The sequence below is a fragment of the Pleurodeles waltl genome, chromosome 4_1, assembly GCF_031143425.1.
Source record: "Pleurodeles waltl isolate 20211129_DDA chromosome 4_1, aPleWal1.hap1.20221129, whole genome shotgun sequence".
Taxonomy (NCBI): domain Eukaryota; kingdom Metazoa; phylum Chordata; class Amphibia; order Caudata; family Salamandridae; genus Pleurodeles; species Pleurodeles waltl.
Genome location: NC_090442.1, coordinates 3,701,306 through 3,725,298, shown reverse-complemented (window position 1 = coordinate 3,725,298; position 23,993 = coordinate 3,701,306).

The window sequence follows — 23,993 nt, the reverse complement described above, 5'->3', positions numbered from 1 at the left end:
GAATCTTGAAGGTAAAAGGCCAGTGCGCCATAGACTTCCTTGCGGTCAATACTGAACATAGAAAATTTGCCAAAATACCACACACATTTCAATAGAAGATAAAACCTGTAGGTAAAATACGCATCACAACACTGGCGCAAGTTAAACAGTCTTAAAAAAGGCAATAAGAAACGTGTTCTGTGTTTGTCATAAAATTTACAAAAAAGAACCACGTGCATCGTGGATTGTGGTGCCTTCACATCACAGGGCATACCCTTAAGGGTGTGTTCCAGTCATTCATAGTCGGGAAGGTTACTAACCGATGGAAGGTATCTAACCGTAATCTTGTAAGGACGAAGCGGTGTCGAGGATTTATCACGCTTGTATTATTATTATTTGGCTTCCGTAGACAAGATCAGTTGATTAGACATAACACTAGGGGGCATATTTATACTCCGTTTGCGCCAAATTTGCGTCGTTTTTTTTAACGCAAATTCGACGCAAAACTAACTCCATATTTATACTTTGGCGTTAGACGCGTCTAGTGCCAAAGTTCATGGAGTCTGCGTGATTTTTTAGCGTGGACACCTACCTTGCGTTAATGAGATGCAAGGCAGGCGTTCCCGTCTAAAAAATGACTCCCAGGCCTGTGCGCCGTATTTACACTCCCATGCAAAACGGCGCCCGGGAGTGGGCGGGTCAAAAAAAATGACATCTACCCGCGTTAGTGTAATTTTTTAACGCCTGCTCGGAATGAGCCCACAGGTGCCCTCCCATGCCCCCAGGGACACCCCCTGCCACCCTTGCCCACCCCACGAGGACACCCAAGGATGGAGGGACCCACCCCAGGGACATTAAGGTAAGTTCAGGTAAGTATTTTTTTATTTTTTGTTTGTGGCATAGGGGGGCCTGATTTGTGCCCCCCTTCATGCCACTATGCCCAATGACCATGCCCATGGGACATATGTCCCCTGGGCATGGCAATTGGGCAAGGGGGCATGACTCCTGTCTTTGCTAAGACAGGAGTCATGTTAATGGCGTCTGGGTGCCCCAAACAAATGGCGCAAATCGGGTTGAGGCGATAATTTTGCCTCAGCCTGACTTGCCCCATTTTTTGACACCCAAACTCCATTTTCCCCTACGCCGGAACTGCCTGGTATGTGTCGTTTTTTTTGGCGCACACCACTCCGCAGCGCCGGCTAACGCCGGCTAACGCCGGCTAACGTCATTGTATAAATACGGCGCCCGCATGGCGCTTCAGAATGGCGTTAGCCGGCGTTAACTTTTTTGACGCACAACTGCGTTGGCGCAGTTGTGCGTAGAAAAGTATAAATATGGCCCTAGGTTTTTTTGATTCAACTTCCCATCGCTGTTCTTCCAGGTACTGCAGTGTTTGGGCCCTCAGATCTTTCCTGGTTATTTTTTGCAATGATTCAGGGTTTGTATAGTAGTCTTTGCAGCCCATGTTTCCAAAAAATGTCATAATGTATTTCAACCAGGGAACTCTTAGCGAGTGTGTTAGCCTCATGCAATCGGTTGGAATGGATTTATTTAATCCGGTATGCTCAGAGGTCCACACTTTGTGCCATAATAATAATGGCTGTAGCTTTATCAAATCGAGTACAAAAGGAACCCCTAATTCCATGTGACTAATATATGATGTGCCGTTTGGAACCATCAGTAGAGATCTGAGGAAATCATTCTCCACTGTCTGTATCGAATTACAATTAGTATACCCCCAAATGCCTGCTCCATACATAGCAGCCAGGATGCACTTAGCTTTGTAGATTTTTAACATATTCAGGGAGGGTAATCCCCCCTCGCCTTTTTGAAAAAATCTTCAGGGCCGCCGTTGTTTTAATGATCTGGGATTTTTTTGTTTTCACGCAGTGTGCCCAAGAGCCCTGTTTGTCGAACATTATGCCCAAAGATGAAAAAGTACGAGCTGTCTCGACTTTATCCTCATGAATAATAGTGTTGTAAGACTTACCCAGTTTCCTGCCGCAATTCATTATAAAAGTTTTGGAACGGCAGGGACAGCACGGGTACCTGTTTGGGGGAGGTCTTTACATTTGCTTATCAGTTCACGTTCTAAGTTGTTTATGTATAGTGAGAACAGGAGTGGAGCAAGCACACAACCTATATATCTATATATGCCAAAAGGCCTAGTGCATTCCCCTCTCGTCCCATACCTTACTCTTGCTCTACACCCTGTATACAAGTCCCGTATAAAGTGAACTATTGTTAGTTCGACCCCTATGCTTATTAAAATGTCCCATAACTTATCATGTAATATGCAGTCAAATGCTGAGGATAGATCTATAAAGGCCAGGTACAAGTTGCCCTCTCTGATCTTTGTATACTTCCCCACTAGAATACTTAATTACTTACTAGACTTCAGGCCCTGTTCCACTGTACCTATTCCTGTACGGAAGCCATACTGCACTGGGGATAAGATGTCATTTCCTTCCGCCCATGTTTGAAGTCTGTTTAGGATTTTTCTCCCCGCTAGTTTGGCTGCTGTATCAAGCAGGGAGATTGGCGTGTAACAGGCTGGATTAAGGCGGTCACCTTTTTTGTATATAGGGATAATAATAGAATCTCGCCACGTCGATGGAGGGCCTTGTATACAGAAAGCCCTCAGTACCTGCGTCATTAGAGGGCCCCATAAGTGCGTATTTGTTTTGTATAAATCTATTGGGATGCCGTCGGGGCCCGGCGCTTTCCCTGCTTTGCTTGTGTTTATGGCTTCTACTACCTCCTCTCGGGTAAACTGAGGTGTTACAGCTAATCGTGGGCCTTCCTGGGATTCTTGGGCCTTTGGGGAGGCCGGGGGATCTATGCCACTAAGTTGACAGTATATTTTGGAGAAATACACAATCCAGTCCTCTTCGGAAATTGCAATTTCCATTCTAGGGGTATCTCTATTCCCTAGATCGGGAGTATTTATTATTTTCCAGAAGAGGATGTTATCCTTCGCAAGACTGGCTTTGTGTAAGTTTTCCCACAAGTTTCCTCTCAAGGCAGATTTCCTCTTTTTTATGGTTGTCTTATGCGCCTGTCTACAGATGCGTATTCCAGTTGGACATCTTATTGGGGCACTTACGGCTTTTTTTAATCTTGTGTGGGCTTTTGTGCAATTGTGATCAAACCAGCCGCTTTCCCTTGTTTTCCTGCCTTTCCCGACCTAGTAGTAAGGGCTTCTTTCACGCCTTGAGCTATCTGCAGGAAGGCACTTCTGCATTTTCCTGGCACCATATCCTCACTAAGACAGTCTACGAATGCTTGATTGTATTTGCATAGTAGGTGCTTCAGTAGAGCCTGAGGATCTATCTGTGACCATCTCAGTGTATATCCATTACCCGGGGCCAACGCAACTTCATTGACCATCGTGACCCGATCATCCTTAGCCATTGTGACAGAAGTTGGTAAGAGTCCCAAACTCTGGGGGAAGTGATCGCTTATTGCGAAGTCATAAGTAGTATGGTTAGAAAAGATATGTGCATTAAAACATAATCTATCACTGTGTCAGCACTATTCCATTAAAAGTTGGTTTGAACAGTGGTTCTTTAGAATCTAATTCGTTTACAAAAGACAGGTTGTATTTTTGAGCCACTGAATTCATCGCGTCTCCTTGGATGGTATGTGAAAAATGAGGCCTGGGACCAGTCTCTTCAGTGTCCCAACCACACACCTTTCCTGAGTGTTCTTTACAGAGGTGAACCTTAAAATCACCACCCCATATGATAAATGTCTCGCGCCTATTGTTTGCACATATTTTCTCTAGGTCCTCTCCCAACTCTGTTAGAATTTTAATAGCTTCTTTTGGTGATGCATTATTATAAAAATTGATGACTACTAGATGGATATTCTGGTCCAAATTACTCTCTATCATTTGGTAATGTGGTCTTGTGATTTGCATTTTTAACTTCTGTAGCCACAGTTTGTTAGAGATATATATGCATAAGCGTCCTTTTGGCCTACCATGATTGGACTGTACAGCTGGTGTATGAAATGTCTTGTAACCGTTTATATGAACCGGATTTAATAACCAGGTCTCCTGGAGGAATATGCAGGAGAAGTCTTCAATAAAGTTCACCCAAAGCTCGTTATTAATCTTATTGGTTAAACCAGCCACATTCCAGTAGAGTATAACTATTTCGCTATTCTGATGAGGTTGGAAGCATGCCTTCTCTATGTTTGGTGCAAGTATTCCACCATCTGTTGTATATATTTTTGTCAAGGGTGGGTCCCTCTGATTTAAATGGGTCTCTGAGAGGTTCCTATCGGGTACCGCTGCATGCAATGTGTCTCCCCTGTTCATACTGGACCCTACTATGTTTGCTTCTGGGGAGGGTTCATGGAAGGAATCTTTCTTATCCGTGCTAAGTCAATCCAGATCTTCTAGCGTTGTGAGAGGTTGAAATCTATTGCTAGAAAGAGTGGGGTCCGGACTGATTGGAGCTTTTTTATTTACAAATTGTAGGTTCCTAAGGTTGTGCCCCAAGGGTCTTTGATAGAAAAAACCCAAGGGTAGTAGGGAAATTCCTTGGTAGGTGGGTTGTCTAGCTCCTAGTTCGCGGATAATACTATCCACTAAGTCTGGGGTTTTGAATGAAAGAACCATGCAGTCTTCTTCCAATGCTTTCTCCCCGCTTCCTATCCACTTAACTCTTCTGACCATTTTTATATCATCGAAGAGGAACCCCACCCTTCCAGCACCCAAAAGTGTTCGTATCAAGTTCAAAGCCTTATTCTTCAACGCCGACCACGTTTCCAGCTGTTGGTCACCTATGGAAGGAACATTTGCCAAAACCACCACATATGGAGTTGCCTCCGGGGGAAGGTGTAAGAGATCACTTGGGGTATATGTGGGCTTCAAGGATCTTATTCCAGTACGTTGGCTCCCTCCTATATTTGGCTGGGACTGATTTGTCCAGGCTAATGATGAAATATTAGGTGCTATTGTGGCTGGTTTATAGCTAATATTTGATTCTGGTGGGGATGGTTGTAATCTGGACAGAGGCTTTAAGGTCAAATGTGAATGACTGGTATTTGATGGTGTTGGTGGTGGCTGTAATGTGGTCAAGATCAGTGGAGTCAGATGTGGATCATCTACCCTGCTTTGCAAGATGAATTGAGTGTTGCTCTCAAGATTTGAAGACTGCAATGGTATGGTGAAGTCTTGTTTCGAATGATATAGGCCCTCTAAATGTAGGGACTTTATGATTCCTACACCTGCCTTGACCTTACCCTCCACCGCTTTTAAGCGCTCCATCAGAGAGTCCAGTGAGGCCCGATTGATCATTTCAAAGTGTTTACTAGGGCGAGAAGATTTGCAAGGAGGGTTCGAGTGGTATCTGCTGAGTTACTTGGGAATTTCTTTCGTGGTGGTTTCTTTAGGAGCTGTCTAGCAAATGTAGGTGCTGGATCTTTATTAGAATTTTTTTTTAGGATATTATCTGCCTTTTCTGCCTTCGGCTTCCTTGGGCGTTTAGCTACAGGTGAGGGATCATCCGATATGTGAATTGAGTCTGAAGTATTTTGAATGCATCCATTTGTGTGTCTTGCCTCTTTATTCTCTACCCCATTATCACACTGATTGGAATCATCAGGTGTCACCGTATTCGTTGGTGATTGAGTAGTATGTTCTTTGGGTATCAGCATTTTTCCCTCTACGTTAGCAATTTGTTTGTCTATCATCCCCATTGCCCCTGAAATGTATTTTAATATGGATGTGCTATCTTTTAAATTTGGGGGGTGATTCAAAGTTGAATGCTTCCTTTTTCACATGTTTTGTGTCATGTCACTCTAGATCCAATTTGAAGGGAAGAGGATAAATGAGATGTACTAGTTGGTTGGGTTAGCAACACCAGGACAGCACCACCCCAGTTAAGTAAGTTAAGTAGTTTGGCCAAAAAGTTAAATACGCAGTCAAAGTCAATTATCACTATTTAACTATCTGCTCAGGATGTGCGATCAAATGACATATAAAAGAACGTTCTCACTTATTTATCCAGCGTACAGGAACTCCTGAGATGTTCCTGAGGTTAACGGAGCCTGGAAACAAAGCGAGGTGTTCCAAACGTGTTTCAAAACGCCGTCTTCTGGCCCATAATGGCTATGTCTTCTCCGCCCCCAGAGAGAAGGTGAAAGAGGGAGGGCCTAGCCCAGCCTCCTCCTGGCGAAGGACAGGCGAAGGATGGGCCCACCCTTGGCCCGGGCTTTGCCCGGACGCCGCCCGCGCGCGTCCCGCGAGTGCTCCTTGCTGTTTATAGGAGCCTCCCGATACCAGCAGCAGACTCGTCCAACCAGTGCAACCCGTGGTGTGGGCGCGTGTTACAGGTTCCGGTAGGGGCTCCTCCCAGCCCCCGGCAGCACAAAAAAACAGGTCCCACGAAGCGGGAGTGCTCCTTGTTGTTTATAGGAGCCTCCTGATACCAGCAGCAGACTCGTCCAACGGGCGCAACCCGCGGTACGGGTGCGCGTTACAGGTTCCGGTAGGGGCTCCTCCCAGCCCCCGGCAGCACAAAAAAACAGGTCCCACGAAGCGGGAGTGCTCTTTGCTGTCTCTAGGAGCCTTCCGATACCAGCAGCAGACTCGTCCAACCAGCGCGACCCGCGGTGCGGGTGTGCGTTACAGGTTCCGGTAGGGGGCTCCTCCCAGCCACCGGCAGCACAAAAAAACAGGTCCCCTAAGCATTTTGTTTAGGTTGGCTCTTTTAAATAACTGTTTGAAAAATAATTGTAAATTAATATAATTAAATTCATTATATATTTGATTCAAAATTAAGGGGGTTATTACAACTTTGGAGGAGGTGTTAATTCGTCCCAAAAGTGACGGTAAAGTGACGGATATACCACCAGCCGTATTACGAGTTCCATAGGATTTCCCACATTTCTAATGACTCACTTTCATCATGCATCTGGGGGGGAGACATGAACTGCGTTCCGCAAACAGACGTAGATAGATCACACCCCCCCCATAGCCGCTACCCTAGCCACTAAAAACTCGCAATTGATACGGAAATGGATGTTGGATCGCCGCCTGATAGACACTTGAAGGCACTTGCATCCTCAAGATCGGGAATACTCCTATTATTCCCCGGTGCACCTTCTCCATACCCGCATAGACCTCATTCTCACTACTCCGGATCTGATACATAAAATCACGAGTGCCGAATATACTGCCAGGGTAATTTCAGATCACTACCCACTCATTGCCCATATTAGATGGGGAAGGCCACGTGCCTGTATCCCAACATGGCGTCTGCAAACCCAGTTACTACAGGACCCGCCATTTAGAACTGACTTAGCCGAACATCTCTCCTCCTACTTTATTCAAAATGATGGGACATCGAACTCTAGAGCAAACGAGTGGGATGCCCACAAGGCAGTTATAAGGGGAGCTTGCATATCAAAGACAGTAGGAGTACGGCAAACATTTGCACGCGAGCTCCGCGACCTAGAAGTGGAAGTTCACTCCTCCGAAAATAAATTCATTTGCGGCACAATCAGCCAGGCTGAGCTCTCCGGAACGAGAACACAGTGGTACGAAACAGACAGATGACTAAGGCTTTTTGACTATCGACACCACATGGCCTGCACACACTCGGAGGGGGATAGATCAGGGAAACTTCTATCATGGCTCACAAGATCTGAGCCACGGAACTCTCCTATAGGCGCCATCCGCCTCAACACAGGACTAATAGTGAACACCCAAGCAGATATCAATAGTGCCTTTAGAGACTACTATAGCACACTTTACAAAGCTCACCCACCTCCCTCCACAACTTCAATAAGCGAGTTTTTCAAAGATATCGCCATAAACTGCCTGACCACCGCACAAACAGCAGATCTGGACAGGCCTATAGACACACAAGAAATACAACAGGCTTTGCAACAATTGTCGCAAGGCAAGGCACCCAGCAGCGACGGTCTACCCCCGGAATATTACACCACATTCTCGTCGCAAATTTTAACCCCGTACCTCGCGATGCTATTCGAAGCCAGGAAACGAGGTCAATTACCTGATACTTGCCGGGAAGCACTAATAGCGGTACTCCCCAAACCGGGCCGCGACCCACTGGATGTACGTTCATACAGACCACTTTCGCTACTGAACACAGACTGTAAACTACTCGGTAAACTCTTGGCCAATCGACTGCTCCCATACATGGTGGACTTGGTCCATCAAGATCAGTCCGGCTTCATTCCGGGTCGCAGCACCTTTGGCAATATCAGGAATTTACTGCACCTAATGGCGAATTCCCCAGTGGGCGACTACCTCCGAGTAGCGGTGTCCTTAGACATAGAAAAAGCATTCTACATGCTCGGAAGGCCCTTCCTCATGGAAACACTCCATCGCATGGGCTTTGGACGGGCATACATTGCATGGGTGAGGGTGCTTTACACTAATCCAACCGCACGGGTCAATACAGGCGACACGATCTCCCAATCATTCAATATTGAAAGGGGTACTAGGCAAGGATGCCCACTGTCCCCTCTCCTGCTCGCTCTCGCCATCGAACCCCTAGCGGCCCGCTTACGGTTGGTTGCCCCTCTATGGGGCATCCGCGACGACTACACACACCGCATAGTATCTCTATATGCAGACGACTCCCTAATCTTTCTCCGCAACTAAAATGATTCTCTGCCTGACTTACTGAAACTATTGTGCGAATTCGGCTCACTCGACGGGTTAAAGGTGAACTGGACAAAATCGTGTATATCTCCCATGCGCCCGGTCCCTGAGGCACACAGGGCACTCTCTAACCCGGGCGATTTGAAGTGGTGCTTCACAACTTTCAAATACCTGGGCATAAACATATATCACGACATACACAGTCTTAGGGACGGTAATCTAGGGCAGGCGATCAGATCCATTAGAGGCTCCTTGCCCTTCTGGTGCTCGCTCCCGCTCTTGCCTATGGGCAGAGTGGCCATTGCTAAAATGATAATCCTTCCCTCACTCCTCTATTTTTTTATGGCTCTACCATTGATACTACCTGCCTCCTTCTTTAAACCTTTGAATAGCCTTTTAACAGCCTTAATTTGGGGCAATGGTAGGTGACGCGTAGCATTAACTAAAATACATCAACCATTAACCCTGGGTGGACTGGGAGCTCCCAGATTTGAACTATATTACGCAGCCGCCCAAATACAATGGACATCCACCTGGCTTGGATGCCCCGATAACGTGGAATCACAACTGATCCTCTCCTCTCTGGGTAACACAGGAGTACTTCAGTACCTTATGAATCGCGAGCACCCCAAACACCCACGCAATATATTACTGAAAACCGCGCACCGGCTATGGGGCCGCTACGTTCTAATGGACGATCAAACACCGCCGTACTCCCCCAAGATCCCACTACTAGCAAACTCAAAACTCGCAAATATAACTCCCAAGGTGGGTCTGGGGGGATGGGTCGATAAAGGCATAAGCACAATCGGGGATCTATACAGTGAAGGCCACCTCCTAACGTTCAACGCTCTCTCCGTCAAATACAACTTGGGGCAAGGTGGATTCATAACATTCAGAGCAGTGCGACAGGTGTTACGCTCCTGCTGGAACTCCGGCAACATTGAACCTCGCATCTCTCCTACGCTCCATGACATACTTAGTAGCATAACCGCCCCTCTAAATGTATCCAGAATACACACGATCCTCACCTCCCACCAAGAACACAGTCAAGAACAAGCATAAAAAACAGATGGGACAGCGTACTACCTGAACCCCTGGCACAGCGTGCCTGGACCCAGGCTTTGAACATGGTAAAAGAAGTATCACGCAACCCACGTTTTCGATATACCCAGTTTAATTATATACACCAAACTTACCTCTCACCCCACCGCATCACACGCATGTTTCCCCAATCACCCCAGGCTTGCCCCAGATACGCTACTCCCGATGTCAATTTGTTTCACATGACCTGGGACTGCCTCCCAGTCCGCACAACATGGAATGATATTATAACTCAGTTGTCAGAATGGACGACCATCATGCTCCCTCTTACACCGGAACTGTGCTTGCTGGGTATAGGTCCCTGCCCAAAAAAAACAGAAGCATTCATTAAGATGCATAGCCTTGGCGTTGGTGATGTACAGGCGCCTTATAGCCATGCATTGGAAAGCCCCGGCACCCCTGGGATCGATATGTGGCGCTCAGAACTGCTGCGTTGGGCCAGAGCCGAGGCACGGACGTTGCAGCTCCTGATGGCCAAGGGGATCCCGATCAAGGGCTTAAACACATGGAACTCCTTTGTTACAAAAATCGAAAACAAAGACGACGAACGCCCACCATGAATATGTAACTAAAAGATAACCCCCGGGAACTAGAACAGACATACCCGTTAAAATTTTCATATACCTTCGGACACACCATAATGACACACCACAAAATGCACCAGACCACATAATCACATGTGATGGGTCAGGCGTAACCTCGGCACAGCCTAGCATAACATCACCAAACAATACAATAAAATAAAAAAATAAAATAAAAACAAGACGCAATAGGAGGGCGGGTAATGAGTGTGTTGGGGGGGTTACAGCTGGGCGTAATTGCCTCCCAATGAGACCTAGCCCCACAACTGCATATGCATCACCGAGTGTCCCCCCCGCCACCTTGACATCCGGGGGCCCGCTACCATGCAGGGATCTCTGATTGCACATGGCCGGCGAGCCACGCAACGTGGTGGTCCCCCTCCCCGGGAACGCTGGTAGGGGGGGGAGCGCAGACTCAGGTTCTACTGGCTCAGCACTCCTCTGTGCGTTCCCCCCCCCGCCCGGGGCCTGCGCTTGCAGGGCTCCCCCCGACCCCTCCCATCGTGGCCCATCTACACTCCCCCCCTAACCGTAGTATTTTTATCCTTTAAAGTTTTCCAGACCAACGCTCCCCCCTGACTTTGCTCCACCGACCGTGCGCATACTTATGCCTGCTTGGGCACTCTGGGCCACCTGCGGACACTGCTGCTCGTTAATACCCGACTTGTCTGACAGGGGATGAGGAAAACGTGTCTACAATTGCATTGTACTACGCTCACCTGTATATCTTCTCTATGTTAATTTGTTATGTTATACAAAATAAAAATATATTCGTGTGGTCCAGTAATAGAATATAGATTTCTTAGCTTTCTTAGCTTTCTCAAAGGAAGGTTTTCATTCTATTGAGGCTACAGAGGCGAGGATATTCCCTGAACTATTATAGTCTAGAACCATGTTGTTAGTATACGCTGAAGGGATTGTGCATACTATTAGTAAAGTGTTGTTATGTCTGGTTTACCAACCCCTGTTGTTACTTTAATTATTGATACAAATTGACATGTTTTCGTTTTATGATGATATTTACTACTATGAGTTTCATCAATTTTCTTTCTTACATGTTAAGAAACACAGGATCAAGTTAAAATCGGAAAAGGGTCTCTTTTCTCCCTGCAGCGAGGGAAGGGCAGGATGTCGGAACGAGACAGTGTGACAGGCATTGTTAAATGTGATTGGCTACTTATATGTCACGTGATTTGTAGTTTGTCTCTAATGTGATTCCTGCTTATTGTAGTTTGTACACTTTGAATGAGCTATTCAATTAAAACTACGGAAGAGGAAAGGAATCCTCTCCCGCATTTCCCTAAAAGAATTAGAATTTTCAGACACAAAACCTAGGACATTTTACATTTCACGTTATACCCTAATGTCTCCTGGCCAGGTTTTACCTGCCGAAAAGCTCATTGCACATACTATGTCTTAGAGAATTTGCTTATGGAGAAGCAACACGTGTGCCAATGGGAGTTTGTAATCAAAGTAATCAAAATGAAACAGACCACCTACAAGTATTAGGGCCATAGTAACTCCCCAGAACACAACACTTTCAGAATTTTACGTTCATATGTGGATTAACGCTACATAGTATGTGTACAAAGATCAAGAATTACTGTCCATAGTTGACTTTAGGAAAATAACATAAAACAAGAGATGGTTCTACAGATATTGTCAGAAAAACACTTCTTTCTCATGGTATTTGCTTCTTATGACATTCTGAGACAGACAAAAAGAAACAGCTCGAAATGCTAGCAAGGTGTCAGTCGAATTGCTGTAGTTACCTGAGTAACATTCTATTCCATATTTGTTAGCTCAATTCTCTTCTTTCAGAAACAAGGAAATTACATGAAATGAGTCACACTTGTTCCGAGTGAACTAGTCATTGTTGGTGACTGGTAACTTTGTGGAATGGCTCATAGGAGATCAAATATAATGAAATACTTTAGTGGGGTATTACTCACTGGTTAAGAGGCATCCTTCCAAGCATTTACATTCATTAGGTTTTTTTCTATTACTTTAGTGCATGTCTGGTGTACGTTGGGTCTCCTTGTACTACTGGTGAAACGTACAACAGTTTGTGTAGAGCACAGGATACATGTGAGTGCCGGATTGTACCTCCACTCTGAGAATTTCTAAGGCTTTGGATAAATGATATTTTACTACTTGAGCATTCCCTTCTCCCTAGCATGCTTGTACATTTGTTGTAATCTTGTACTAGTGTGTGACTATTTGTGGGGGAGGGCAAAAAGTATTGCAAAAAGTATTGCCTACATTAGCTTTAATGGGTCGCAAGCCCTGCTAGAATGTAAAACATATTTTTCCTTTTCTTTCCCATAGCTGAAATGCAGTTATTTTCTAGAGTGTGTTGTATACTTAGATGCTGTGTAAAGTATATATGCAACCAACAGGGTTAGCAGATTAGATAAGGATGGTATATGCACCACACTAACTTGGAGCATACTCGAGACTCTGCTATGTCCATTCAAATGAAACTTTATCTCAAACTGAGGCTGAAATCAAGAATTCATTAACATTGACAGTAAAGCAGATGTTGCCCCACAGTACCAACAGAGAGGAGTACGTTTGTAAACCATAACATTGTATGAGAAGATTAGTAAGGTTACAAGCTCCAATCAAATCAATTAGATATGTTGAAATTAACCTGAATCCAGCGTACATATAATCCAAATATCTCAATTAGTAATGCCAATATTGCATTATTAAAGGCAACATAAGTAAATCAAAGCAAAGCCTTGTTTCTTAAAGGAGACTCCCTAATGCAAAGCTATGGTTGCAAGCAGGCGGAGAAAATGTATATTTTCCTAGTAATTTATGAAGGAAAGTCTTAATTTTATTAAAGACACGGAGGTGAGTATTATGCATTCTTTTCTTACTTTATTAGAATAGGAGCAGTCAAGAACTACAGCTCCCAATAGGCTCAGCAACAGACTAGCCAATGGGAGCAAAACATTAGGCACGTACTGAACCAATAGAGAGCCAGCAAGGACCATAGAGTGCACCCTTGACTGCAAGCAGCCCTCTTTTCTTGAGTGAGCAGGTCAAACAGTCATGAAACAAAGGAACAATTGATCCAATAATTGCCAAAGTGAGCATGAAAGATTGAAAGTCTTGACAACAGGAAACAATCCAGGCTTAACTCGGAGGAGAACAAAAGTCTTGAGGGAAAAGTATTCGAAGATTCTGTGGGCCAGAACAGGAAGGAGTCGACGGAGAAAGTCCGGAATCATCCTGATGAACGAGGCAATGCTGGAGTCGCTCGGAGGGAGAGGAAGATACATATTAGTAGAAGTAGCGGTGGGATAATACTCACTCTGTGTCTTTAATAAAATTAAGACTTTCCTTCATAAATTACTAGGAAAATCTACATTTTATGTCAAGACCGGAGGCTCCTATTATGCAAGTTTAAAGCTTATCAATCACCAAAGAAGTTGCAGTTTTAACAGTTTTACAATAAATAGGTGTAAAAATATTATCATTAGACCAATCGGCCGACCTGAGAATGTCCTCTAAACTGGAACCTATTGAAAAGGCTTTAGAAGCCATGGCTCCCCTGGAAGAATGAGCTCCAAAGGTGGAAATATCTATGCCCGCTAAGGACATAACCCACTTGACCCAACAGGCCAACGTGGCCGAAGAGACTGGTTTATGGGGCTTACGAAAGGAAATTAGAAGTTGATGGAGAGAGGACATTCTGAGGTTGAAAGTTCTCTTTTCATATTCCCTTAAACCGAGAGCCACACAGAGATTTGGTTTGTCAGGGAAAAAGGGATAGAAGACTGAATGCAGGTTGGTTTTTGTGCATTTAGAAATGTGAAATAAAACACCTGTAGGCATAAATTGGTGAGAAGAAACATCTACGGATTTAACATCAGACACACGTTTAATGGAGATTAGACACAACAACATGGTTAGCTTAGCTGAAAGCATTTTCAGAGAAAGATCGGGATTTCCGGCCATGCAAGGAACACATTTAAGTCAAGAGATACATCCCATAAGTAAAAGTATTTGGAAGCAGGAGGCTTAGACAGTTTCACTCCCGTCAGAAGGTGGCAGATTAAAGGATGTTCTCCAACAGGTTTGCTGTTAATATGTTGATGATACATGGAGATAGCTGATCTATAGAGATTTATAGTTCTGTAGGACTTACCTGAACTGACTTGGGCAGCTAAGAAGTTAAAGATTAAGTTTAAATCTGTTGAAAAGGGATTGATACATTTTCCCACACACCAGCCTGTCCAAAGTGACCAGGCTGATCTATAGGCCCTCCTTGTGCCAGGAGCCCAGGCGTTACTAATGAGTTCTGAAGCCTCTGCCAAAATAAGAGTGGCTTGTTGGGCCATTCTGAGACCCTCCAAGCTGAAGGAGTTAACACATTTCTGAGAATTAGGTTGTGGGGAGATCCGGACGGATCTAGGAGGAGAGATGGGAAAACTGGGAGAAGGAGAGGAAAGTCTGTCGATAATTCAAGAAGAGGAGGGAACCAAACCTGGGACTGCCAGAAAGGAACTACGATGAGCAAAGAGGCTTTCTGATGTCTGACTTGGGCTAAAACTCTGTGGATTAAGATGAATGGAGGAAAAGCATAGTTGAACGATTTGGACCAGTCCTGAAGAAATGCATCTGCTGAAATTGCCAGTGGATCTGGGGACCAACTGAAGAAAAGCAGAAGTTGGGAATTGAGTTGAGAGGCAAAGAGATCTATGCGGAAAGGACCCCATTTGTTCAGGAGCTTTTGGAAAACAGATGGATGAAGTTTCCAATCGCTGGAATCCTTGAGATGGCGGGAGTGCCAATCCTTTATAGAATTCTGGGAACCTGGTAGATACTCTGCAAGAAGAGAACATTTGTGGGATAGGCAGAACTCTGATAGGCTTTTTGCTAGAAGGGCTGAAGGCTTCGATCTGGTTCCCCTAAGGTGATTTATGTACCGGACTGCCGATACGTTGTCCATGCGAAGAAGGATAGAACAGTGAGCTTTGTTTTTTGTAAAACTTTGGATCGCAAAGGAGCCTGCAAGCATCTCTAAACAGTTTATGTGCAATTTGTACTCCTCTGTGGACCATATACCGCCAGTCGATATTGGTCCACAGCGGGCGCCCCAGCCCGTGAGGCTCCCTCCGATTCTAACATAAGATCGGGCGCAGAGGGAAAGATAGTTCTGTTGTTCCAGGCATCTAAATAGGATATCCACCATTGGATTTCTAGCTGAGATTCTGCATCTAGTGTTATGAGGTCGGAAAAGGCGAGACCCTTGCGAAAGTGTCGGATTTTTAGACGTTGTAGGGCGCGGTAGTGTAGAGGACCTGGAAAAATGGCCTGGATCGAAGAAGAGAGAAGACCTGCCACTCTTGCTAGAGATCTGAGCGAGATTAGATCTTTTTGGAGCGTTTGTAGAAGCTCTTTTTTGATCGAAGGTGGAGAGTAGCTGAGGCGGAATCTATTTGAAAACCTAAAAATTCTATTTGTTGAGAAGGGACCACCATGGACTTTTCTGGGTTTATAAAAAAACCGAGATCTATGAGAAGAGAACTTGTAAGATGAAGATCTGAGCGAAGAGATGGCACATCCTGATGCATGATGAGTATATCATCCAGATAAATTATGAGTCCGATACCTAGAGATCTGAGGTGAGCTACTACCACTTTCAATAATTTTGTGAAACACCAGCCAGGGGGATGACGAACGGCCGAAGGGAAGAGAGGAAAACTGATACGTTTTTGAGAGCCATTGAAATTGTAAAAATGTCCTGTGATATGGATGAATAGTGATCGCTATATTCACAGTTCTTGCCGCTGTGTCCGCTGCATCCATTGCCAATCGTATCTGGTTGTTGGAGATACTTTGGCCCTCCTCCACCACTTGTTGTGCAAGCTTTTGAAACTCCTTGGGAAGATGTTCTATAAAGTGCTGCATTTCATCCCAATGAGCACTGTCATATCTTGACAATAAAGCCTGTGAATTGGCAATGCGCCATTGATTGGCTGCCTGTGCTGCAACTCTTTTCCCAGCTGCATCAAACTTTCGACTTTCTTTGTCAGGTGGTGGTGCATCTCCAGAGGTGTGTGAATTAGCCCTTTTACGTGCTGCGTCTACTACTACTGAGTCAGGTGTCAGTTGTTGCGTGATGTACACAGGGTCTGTAGGGGGAGGATTGTACTTTTTCTCCACCCTAGGTGTGATGGCTCTGCCTTAGATGGGCTCTTGAAATACTTGTTTCGCGTTGTAGGAAGTTGGCTCTGTATGCACTATTTCAAAGTAAGGAATAGTATGCACAGAGTCCAAGGGTTCCCCTTACAGGTAAGATAGTGGCAAAAAGAGATAATTCTAATGCTCTATTTTGTGGTAGTGTGGTCGAGCAGTAGGCTTATCAAAGGAGTAGTGTTAAGCATTTGTTGTACATACACAAGCAATAAATGAGGAACACACACTCAAAGACAATTCCAGGCCAATAGGTTTTTGTGTAGAAAACTATATTTTCTTAGTTTATTTTAAGAACCACATGTTCAAGGTTTACATGTAATACTTCAAATGAAAGGTATTGCAGGTAGGTACTTTAGGAACTTTGAATTAGAAAAATAGCATATACAGTTTTCACATAAATCACATATAGCTATTTTAAAACTAGACAGTGCAATTTTCAACAGTTCCTGGGGGGAGTAAGAGTTTGTTAGTTTTTGCAGGTAAGTAAACCACCTACGGGGTTCAAGTAAGGGAAGAGAGGAAAACTGATAAGTTTTTGAGAGCCATTGAAATTGTAAAAATGTCCTGTGATATGGATGAATAAGAATAGTCAAGTAGGCATCTTGAAGATCTAATCTTACTAGCCAGTCGTTTTGCAGTAAAATGTCCCTGAGATGGACTATAGTTTCCATTTTGAAATGGCGATATATTACGAATTGGTTGAATGATTTGAGATTGATTATTGGTCTTAGTTTTTTGTTTTTCTTGTGTACAAGAAACAGGGAGCTCATGATCCCTGAGGTATCGGGAATGGAAGGTTGGATAGCGTTTTTGTCTAGGAGAGACTGGACCTCTATGGTAATGAGGGAAGACATTAGATGACAACATTTTGGAGGAGGAGGGAAGAAGGATTGAAAAGGTTAGGAATATAGTTTGATTCTATAACCCTGGACTGTATCTAGAACCCAAGTATCTGAGGTAATTAAGCACCATTTTGTGATTAAGTATTTTAAATACCCTCCCACGGGAAGGCCAGAACACAGGCTTACTTTGGGAATTATTGGACCAGGAGTAATGTTGTCCGCAATTGTGGAAACCTCTGGGGATAGAATTGAGGTTTGTATTCCTGGTTGTAATTAGAGTTAAAGGTGCCTCTTGTGCCTTGGTTTTGGTAGGTGCGGCCGGTAAAGTGGCTCCTGCCTCTACCGGGGCGTGCAAAAACATGTTGCTTGAACACCTTCTTCAAAGATTGTTGTGCTTTGTCAATCGAAGAGAAAGTCGTAACATAGCGACTGAGGTCCTTAATGAAGGAATCTCCAAAATGCTTTCCATTGGCCTGAATGCTGGGACCAAGGGAAGCAAGGTTAGCCAGTTTTGGATCCAGTGTCAGGAGTAAACCTTTTCTCCTTTCGTGAATAATAGCCGAATTGGCATTTCCTAAAAGTCAGAAAGCTCTTTGGATCCAGAGAGAAAGATCTGAAGGGTTAATAGATGAGTCGTCGAGTCTGGCTCCCTCAGCCAGGTCAAATATACGGGCAAGAGGGCCCACCACGTCAAGGAGTTTGTCCTGACAAGTAGTCCAGGCTTTGTCAATCCCTTTACGGGGACCCTTGCCAAACTTCGTGAAGAAAGTTATTAGCGATTGATCTATGGAGGGGGTAGCGGTAATGTAAGATGATAAGGAAGGTCTTGGACACTCAGATTTTAGTTTTACACTGGTTTGGTTGTCCAGAGGGAGACGTAGACGGGACGAAATGTATTCACCCACATGAGCAGAAGGAAGCCATTCAGTGGAATTGGGGTGATGGATTAGAGTGGGGTCAAACATAGGGACTCCATCGGAATCCACAATGGCAGAAGAAGCATCAACAAGAGATAGTTTAATATGTTTGGCTGGAGGAGAGGAAGTCGAAAAACACATGTCTGGAATATCAGAATGGTATAAGTCATCCATGTCATCATCATCTGTGTCCAATGTTAGTAATAACAATCTTTTTTGGCGCATCATCAGTGTTTTTTTATTTAAATTTACATTAAGCATGAAGAGAAGAGGACGTGTTGAGATTTTTAGCGGTATTCCCCTCCTTAGTAGGAGGCCTGGGAGGAACCAAGTCCTCAATCTGTTGTGAGGAAACCTCACTATTCAACTCAGCGCCTTTAGGAAATCTTTTTAGAGACTGTTTACGTTTTCTGCTTTCCCCTGCAGAATGGGCCAGAGAATTGGACACCATGGCCCTCATTACAACATTGGCGGTAAAAGGCGCTTACCGCCGTGCAGAAGACCGGCAATACACCGCGGCGGCGGCGGAAGTCCGCCACAGCTATTATGACACACATCTCGGAATCCGCCGAAATTCAGACACCCACACAACTCCGCCAAACTAAAGGTCAGTGTTAAAGTAGCGAAAACAAAACCTCCACCTCCACGCCAACAGAAACACGCCCATGCTATTACGACCCACGAATCCACTCAGCAGTCTTTCAACCGCGGTATTCCATTGGCGGTACACACCGCCGCACTCAAAATACACACACATCTCCAAAACACCGCCACATTGGACAATTCAAAATACACACACCTGATACACATAGAAACACCACTCCCACACACCCAACACTATATAAAACACACACCCACATCACCCACAAACCCCTACGACCACAATTCACGGACGAAGGCCAGAGAGACAGCACAGCCAAGACAACACCACCATACAGAGGCACACAACACCATCACCCACACAACATCCACGCACAAAACACCACACACCACTACACATCACCACATAATAAAATTAAGACTTTCCTTCATAAATTACTAGGAAAATCTACATTTTATGTCAAGACCGGAGGCTCCTATTATGCAAGTTTAAAGCTTATCAATCACCAAAGAAGTTGCAGTTTTAACAGTTTTACAATAAATAGGTGTAAAAATATTATCATTAGACCAATCGGCCGACCTGAGAATGTCCTCTAAACTGGAACCTATTGAAAAGGCTTTAGAAGCCATGGCTCCCCTGGAAGAATGAGCTCCAAAGGTGGAAATATCTATGCCCGCTAAGGACATAACCCACTTGACCCAACAGGCCAACGTGGCCGAAGAGACTGGTTTATGGGGCTTACGAAAGGAAATTAGAAGTTGATGGAGAGAGGACATTCTGAGGTTGAAAGTTCTCTTTTCATATTCCCTTAAACCGAGAGCCACACAGAGATTTGGTTTGTCAGGGAAAAAGGGATAGAAGACTGAATGCAGGTTGGTTTTTGTGCATTTAGAAATGTGAAATAAAACACCTGTAGGCATAAATTGGTGAGAAGAAACATCTACGGATTTAACATCAGACACACGTTTAATGGAGATTAGACACAACAACATGGTTAGCTTAGCTGAAAGCATTTTCAGAGAAAGATCGGGATTTCCGGCCATGCAAGGAACACATTTAAGTCAAGAGATACATCCCATAAGTAAAAGTATTTGGAAGCAGGAGGCTTAGACAGTTTCACTCCCGTCAGAAGGTGGCAGATTAAAGGATGTTCTCCAACAGGTTTGCTGTTAATATGTTGATGATACATGGAGATAGCTGATCTATAGAGATTTATAGTTCTGTAGGACTTACCTGAACTGACTTGGGCAGCTAAGAAGTTAAAGATTAAGTTTAAATCTGTTGAAAAGGGATTGATACATTTTCCCACACACCAGCCTGTCCAAAGTGACCAGGCTGATCTATAGGCCCTCCTTGTGCCAGGAGCCCAGGCGTTACTAATGAGTTCTGAAGCCTCTGCCAAAATAAGAGTGGCTTGTTGGGCCATTCTGAGACCCTCCAAGCTGAAAGAGTTAACACATTTCTGAGAATTAGGTTGTGGGGAGATCCGGACGGATCTAGGAGGAGAGACGGGAAAACTGGGAGAAGGAGAGGAAAGTCTGTCGATAATTCAAGAAGAGGAGGGAACCAAACCTGGGACTGCCAGAAAGGAACTACGATGACCAAAGAGGCTTTCTGATGTCTGACTTGGGCTAAAACTCTGTGGATTAAGATGAATGGAGGAAAAGCATAGTTGAACGATTTGGACCAGTCCTGAAGAAATGCATCTGCTGAAATTGCCAGTGGATCTGGGGACCAACTGAAGAAAAGCAGAAGTTGGGAATTGAGTTGAGAGGCAAAGAGATCTATGCGGAAAGGACCCCATTTGTTCAGGAGCTTTTGGAAACCAGATGGATGAAGTTTCCAATCGCTGGAATCCTTGAGATGGCGGGAGTGCCAATCCTTTATAGAATTCTGGGAACCTGGTAGATACTCTGCAAGAAGAGAACATTTGTGGGATAGGCAGAACTCTGATAGGCTTTTTGCTAGAAGGGCTGAAGGCTTCGATCTGGTTCCCCTAAGGTGATTTATGTACCGGACTGCCGATACGTTGTCCATGCGAAGAAGGATAGAACAGTGAGCTTTGTTTTTTGTAAAACTTTGGATCGCAAAGGAGCCTGCAAGCATCTCTAAACAGTTTATGTGCAATTTGTACTCCTCTGTGGACCATATACCGCCAGTCGATATTGGTCCACAGCGGGCGCCCCAGCCCGTGAGGCTCCCTCCGATTCTAACATAAGATCGGGCGCAGAGGGAAAGATAGTTCTGTTGTTCCAGGCATCTAAATAGGATATCCACCATTGGATTTCTAGCTGAGATTCTGCATCTAGTGTTATGAGGTCGGAAAAGGCGAGACCCTTGCGAAAGTGTCGGATTTTTAGACGTTGTAGGGCGCGGTAGTGTAGAGGACCTGGAAAAATGGCCTGGATCGAAGAAGAGAGAAGACCTGCCACTCTTGCTAGAGATCTGAGCGAGATTAGATCTTTTTGGAGCGTTTGTAGAAGCTCTTTTTTGATCGAAGGTGGAGAGTAGCTGAGGCGGAATCTATTTGAAAACCTAAAAATTCTATTTGTTGAGAAGGGACCACCATGGACTTTTCTGGGTTTATAAAAAAACCGAGATCTATGAGAAGAGAACTTGTAAGATGAAGATCTGAGCGAAGAGATGGCACATCCTGATGCATGATGAGTATATCATCCAGATAAATTATGAGTCCGATACCTAGAGATCTGAGGTGAGCTACTACCACTTTCAATAATTTTGTGAAACACCAGCCAGGGGGATGACGAACGGCCGAAGGGAAGAGAGGAAAACTGATACGTTTTTGAGAGCCATTGAAATTGTAAAAATGTCCTGTGATATGGATGAATAGTGATCGCTATATTCACAGTTCTTGCCGCTGTGTCCGCTGCATCCATTGCCAATCGTATCTGGTTGTTGGAGATACTTTGGCCCTCCTCCACCACTTGTTGTGCAAGCTTTTGAAACTCCTTGGGAAGATGTTCTATAAAGTGCTGCATTTCATCCCAATGAGCACTGTCATATCTTGACAATAAAGCCTGTGAATTGGCAATGCGCCATTGATTGGCTGCCTGTGCTGCAACTCTTTTCCCAGCTGCATCAAACTTTCGACTTTCTTTGTCAGGTGGTGGTGCATCTCCAGAGGTGTGTGAATTAGCCCTTTTACGTGCTGCGTCTACTACTACTGAGTCAGGTGTCAGTTGTTGCGTGATGTACACAGGGTCTGTAGGGGGAGGATTGTACTTTTTCTCCACCCTAGGTGTGATGGCTCTGCCTTAGATGGGCTCTTGAAATACTTGTTTCGCGTTGTAGGAAGTTGGCTCTGTATGCACTATTTCAAAGTAAGGAATAGTATGCACAGAGTCCAAGGGTTCCCCTTACAGGTAAGATAGTAGCAAAAAGAGATAATTCTAATGCTCTATTTTGTGGTAGTGTGGTCGAGCAGTAGGCTTATCAAAGGAGTAGTGTTAAGCATTTGTTGTACATACACAAGCAATAAATGAGGAACACACACTCAAAGACAATTCCAGGCCAATAGGTTTTTGTGTAGAAAACTATATTTTCTTAGTTTATTTTAAGAACCACATGTTCAAGGTTTACATGTAATACTTCAAATGAAAGGTATTGCAGGTAGGTACTTTAGGAACTTTGAATTAGAAAAATAGCATATACAGTTTTCACATAAATCACATATAGCTATTTTAAAACTAGACAGTGCAATTTTCAACAGTTCCTGGGGGGAGTAAGAGTTTGTTAGTTTTTGCAGGTAAGTAAACCACCTACGGGGTTCAAGTAAGGGAAGAGAGGAAAACTGATAAGTTTTTGAGAGCCATTGAAATTGTAAAAATGTCCTGTGATATGGATGAATAAGAATAGTCAAGTAGGCATCTTGAAGATCTAATCTTACTAGCCAGTCGTTTTGCAGTAAAATGTCCCTGAGATGGACTATAGTTTCCATTTTGAAATGGCGATATATTACGAATTGGTTGAATGATTTGAGATTGATTATTGGTCTTAGTTTTTTGTTTTTCTTGTGTACAAGAAACAGGGAGCTCATGATCCCTGAGGTATCGGGAATGGAAGGTTGGATAGCGTTTTTGTCTAGGAGAGACTGGACCTCTATGGTAATGAGGGAAGACATTAGATGACAACATTTTGGAGGAGGAGGGAAGAAGGATTGAAAAGGTTAGGAATATAGTTTGATTCTATAACCCTGGACTGTATCTAGAACCCAAGTATCTGAGGTAATTAAGCACCATTTTGTGATTAAGTATTTTAAATACCCTCCCACGGGAAGGCCAGAACACAGGCTTACTTTGGGAATTATTGGACCAGGAGTAATGTTGTCCGCAATTGTGGAAACCTCTGGGGATAGAATTGAGGTTTGTATTCCTGGTTGTAATTAGAGTTAAAGGTGCCTCTTGTGCCTTGGTTTCGGTAGGTGCGGCCGGTAAAGTGGCTCCTGCCTCTACCGGGGCGTGCAAAAACATGTTGCTTGAACACCTTCTTCAAAGATTGTTGTGCTTTGTCAATCGAAGAGAAAGTCGTAACAAAGCGACTGAGGTCCTTAATGAAGGAATCTCCAAAATGCTTTCCATTGGCCTGAATGCTGGGACCAAGGGAAGCAAGGTTAGCCAGTTTTGGATCCAGTGTCAGGAGTAAACCTTTTCTCCTCTCGTGAATAATAGCCGAATTGGCATTTCCTAAAAGTCAGAAAGCTCTTTGGATCCAGAGAGAAAGATCTGAAGGGTTAATAGATGAGTCGTCGAGTCTGGCTCCCTCAGCCAGGTCAAATATACGGGCAAGAGGGCCCACCACGTCAAGGAGTTTGTCCTGACAAGTAGTCCAGGCTTTGTCAATCCCTTTACGGGGACCCTTGCCAAACTTCGTGAAGAAAGTTATTAGCGATTGATCTATGGAGGGGGTAGCGGTAATGTAAGATGATAAGGAAGGTCTTGGACACTCAGATTTTAGTTTTACACTGGTTTGGTTGTCCAGAGGGAGACGTAGACGGGACGAAATGTATTCTCCCACATGAGCAGAAGGAAGCCATTCAGTGGAATTGGGGTGATGGATTAGAGTGGGGTCAAACATAGGGACTCCATCGGAATC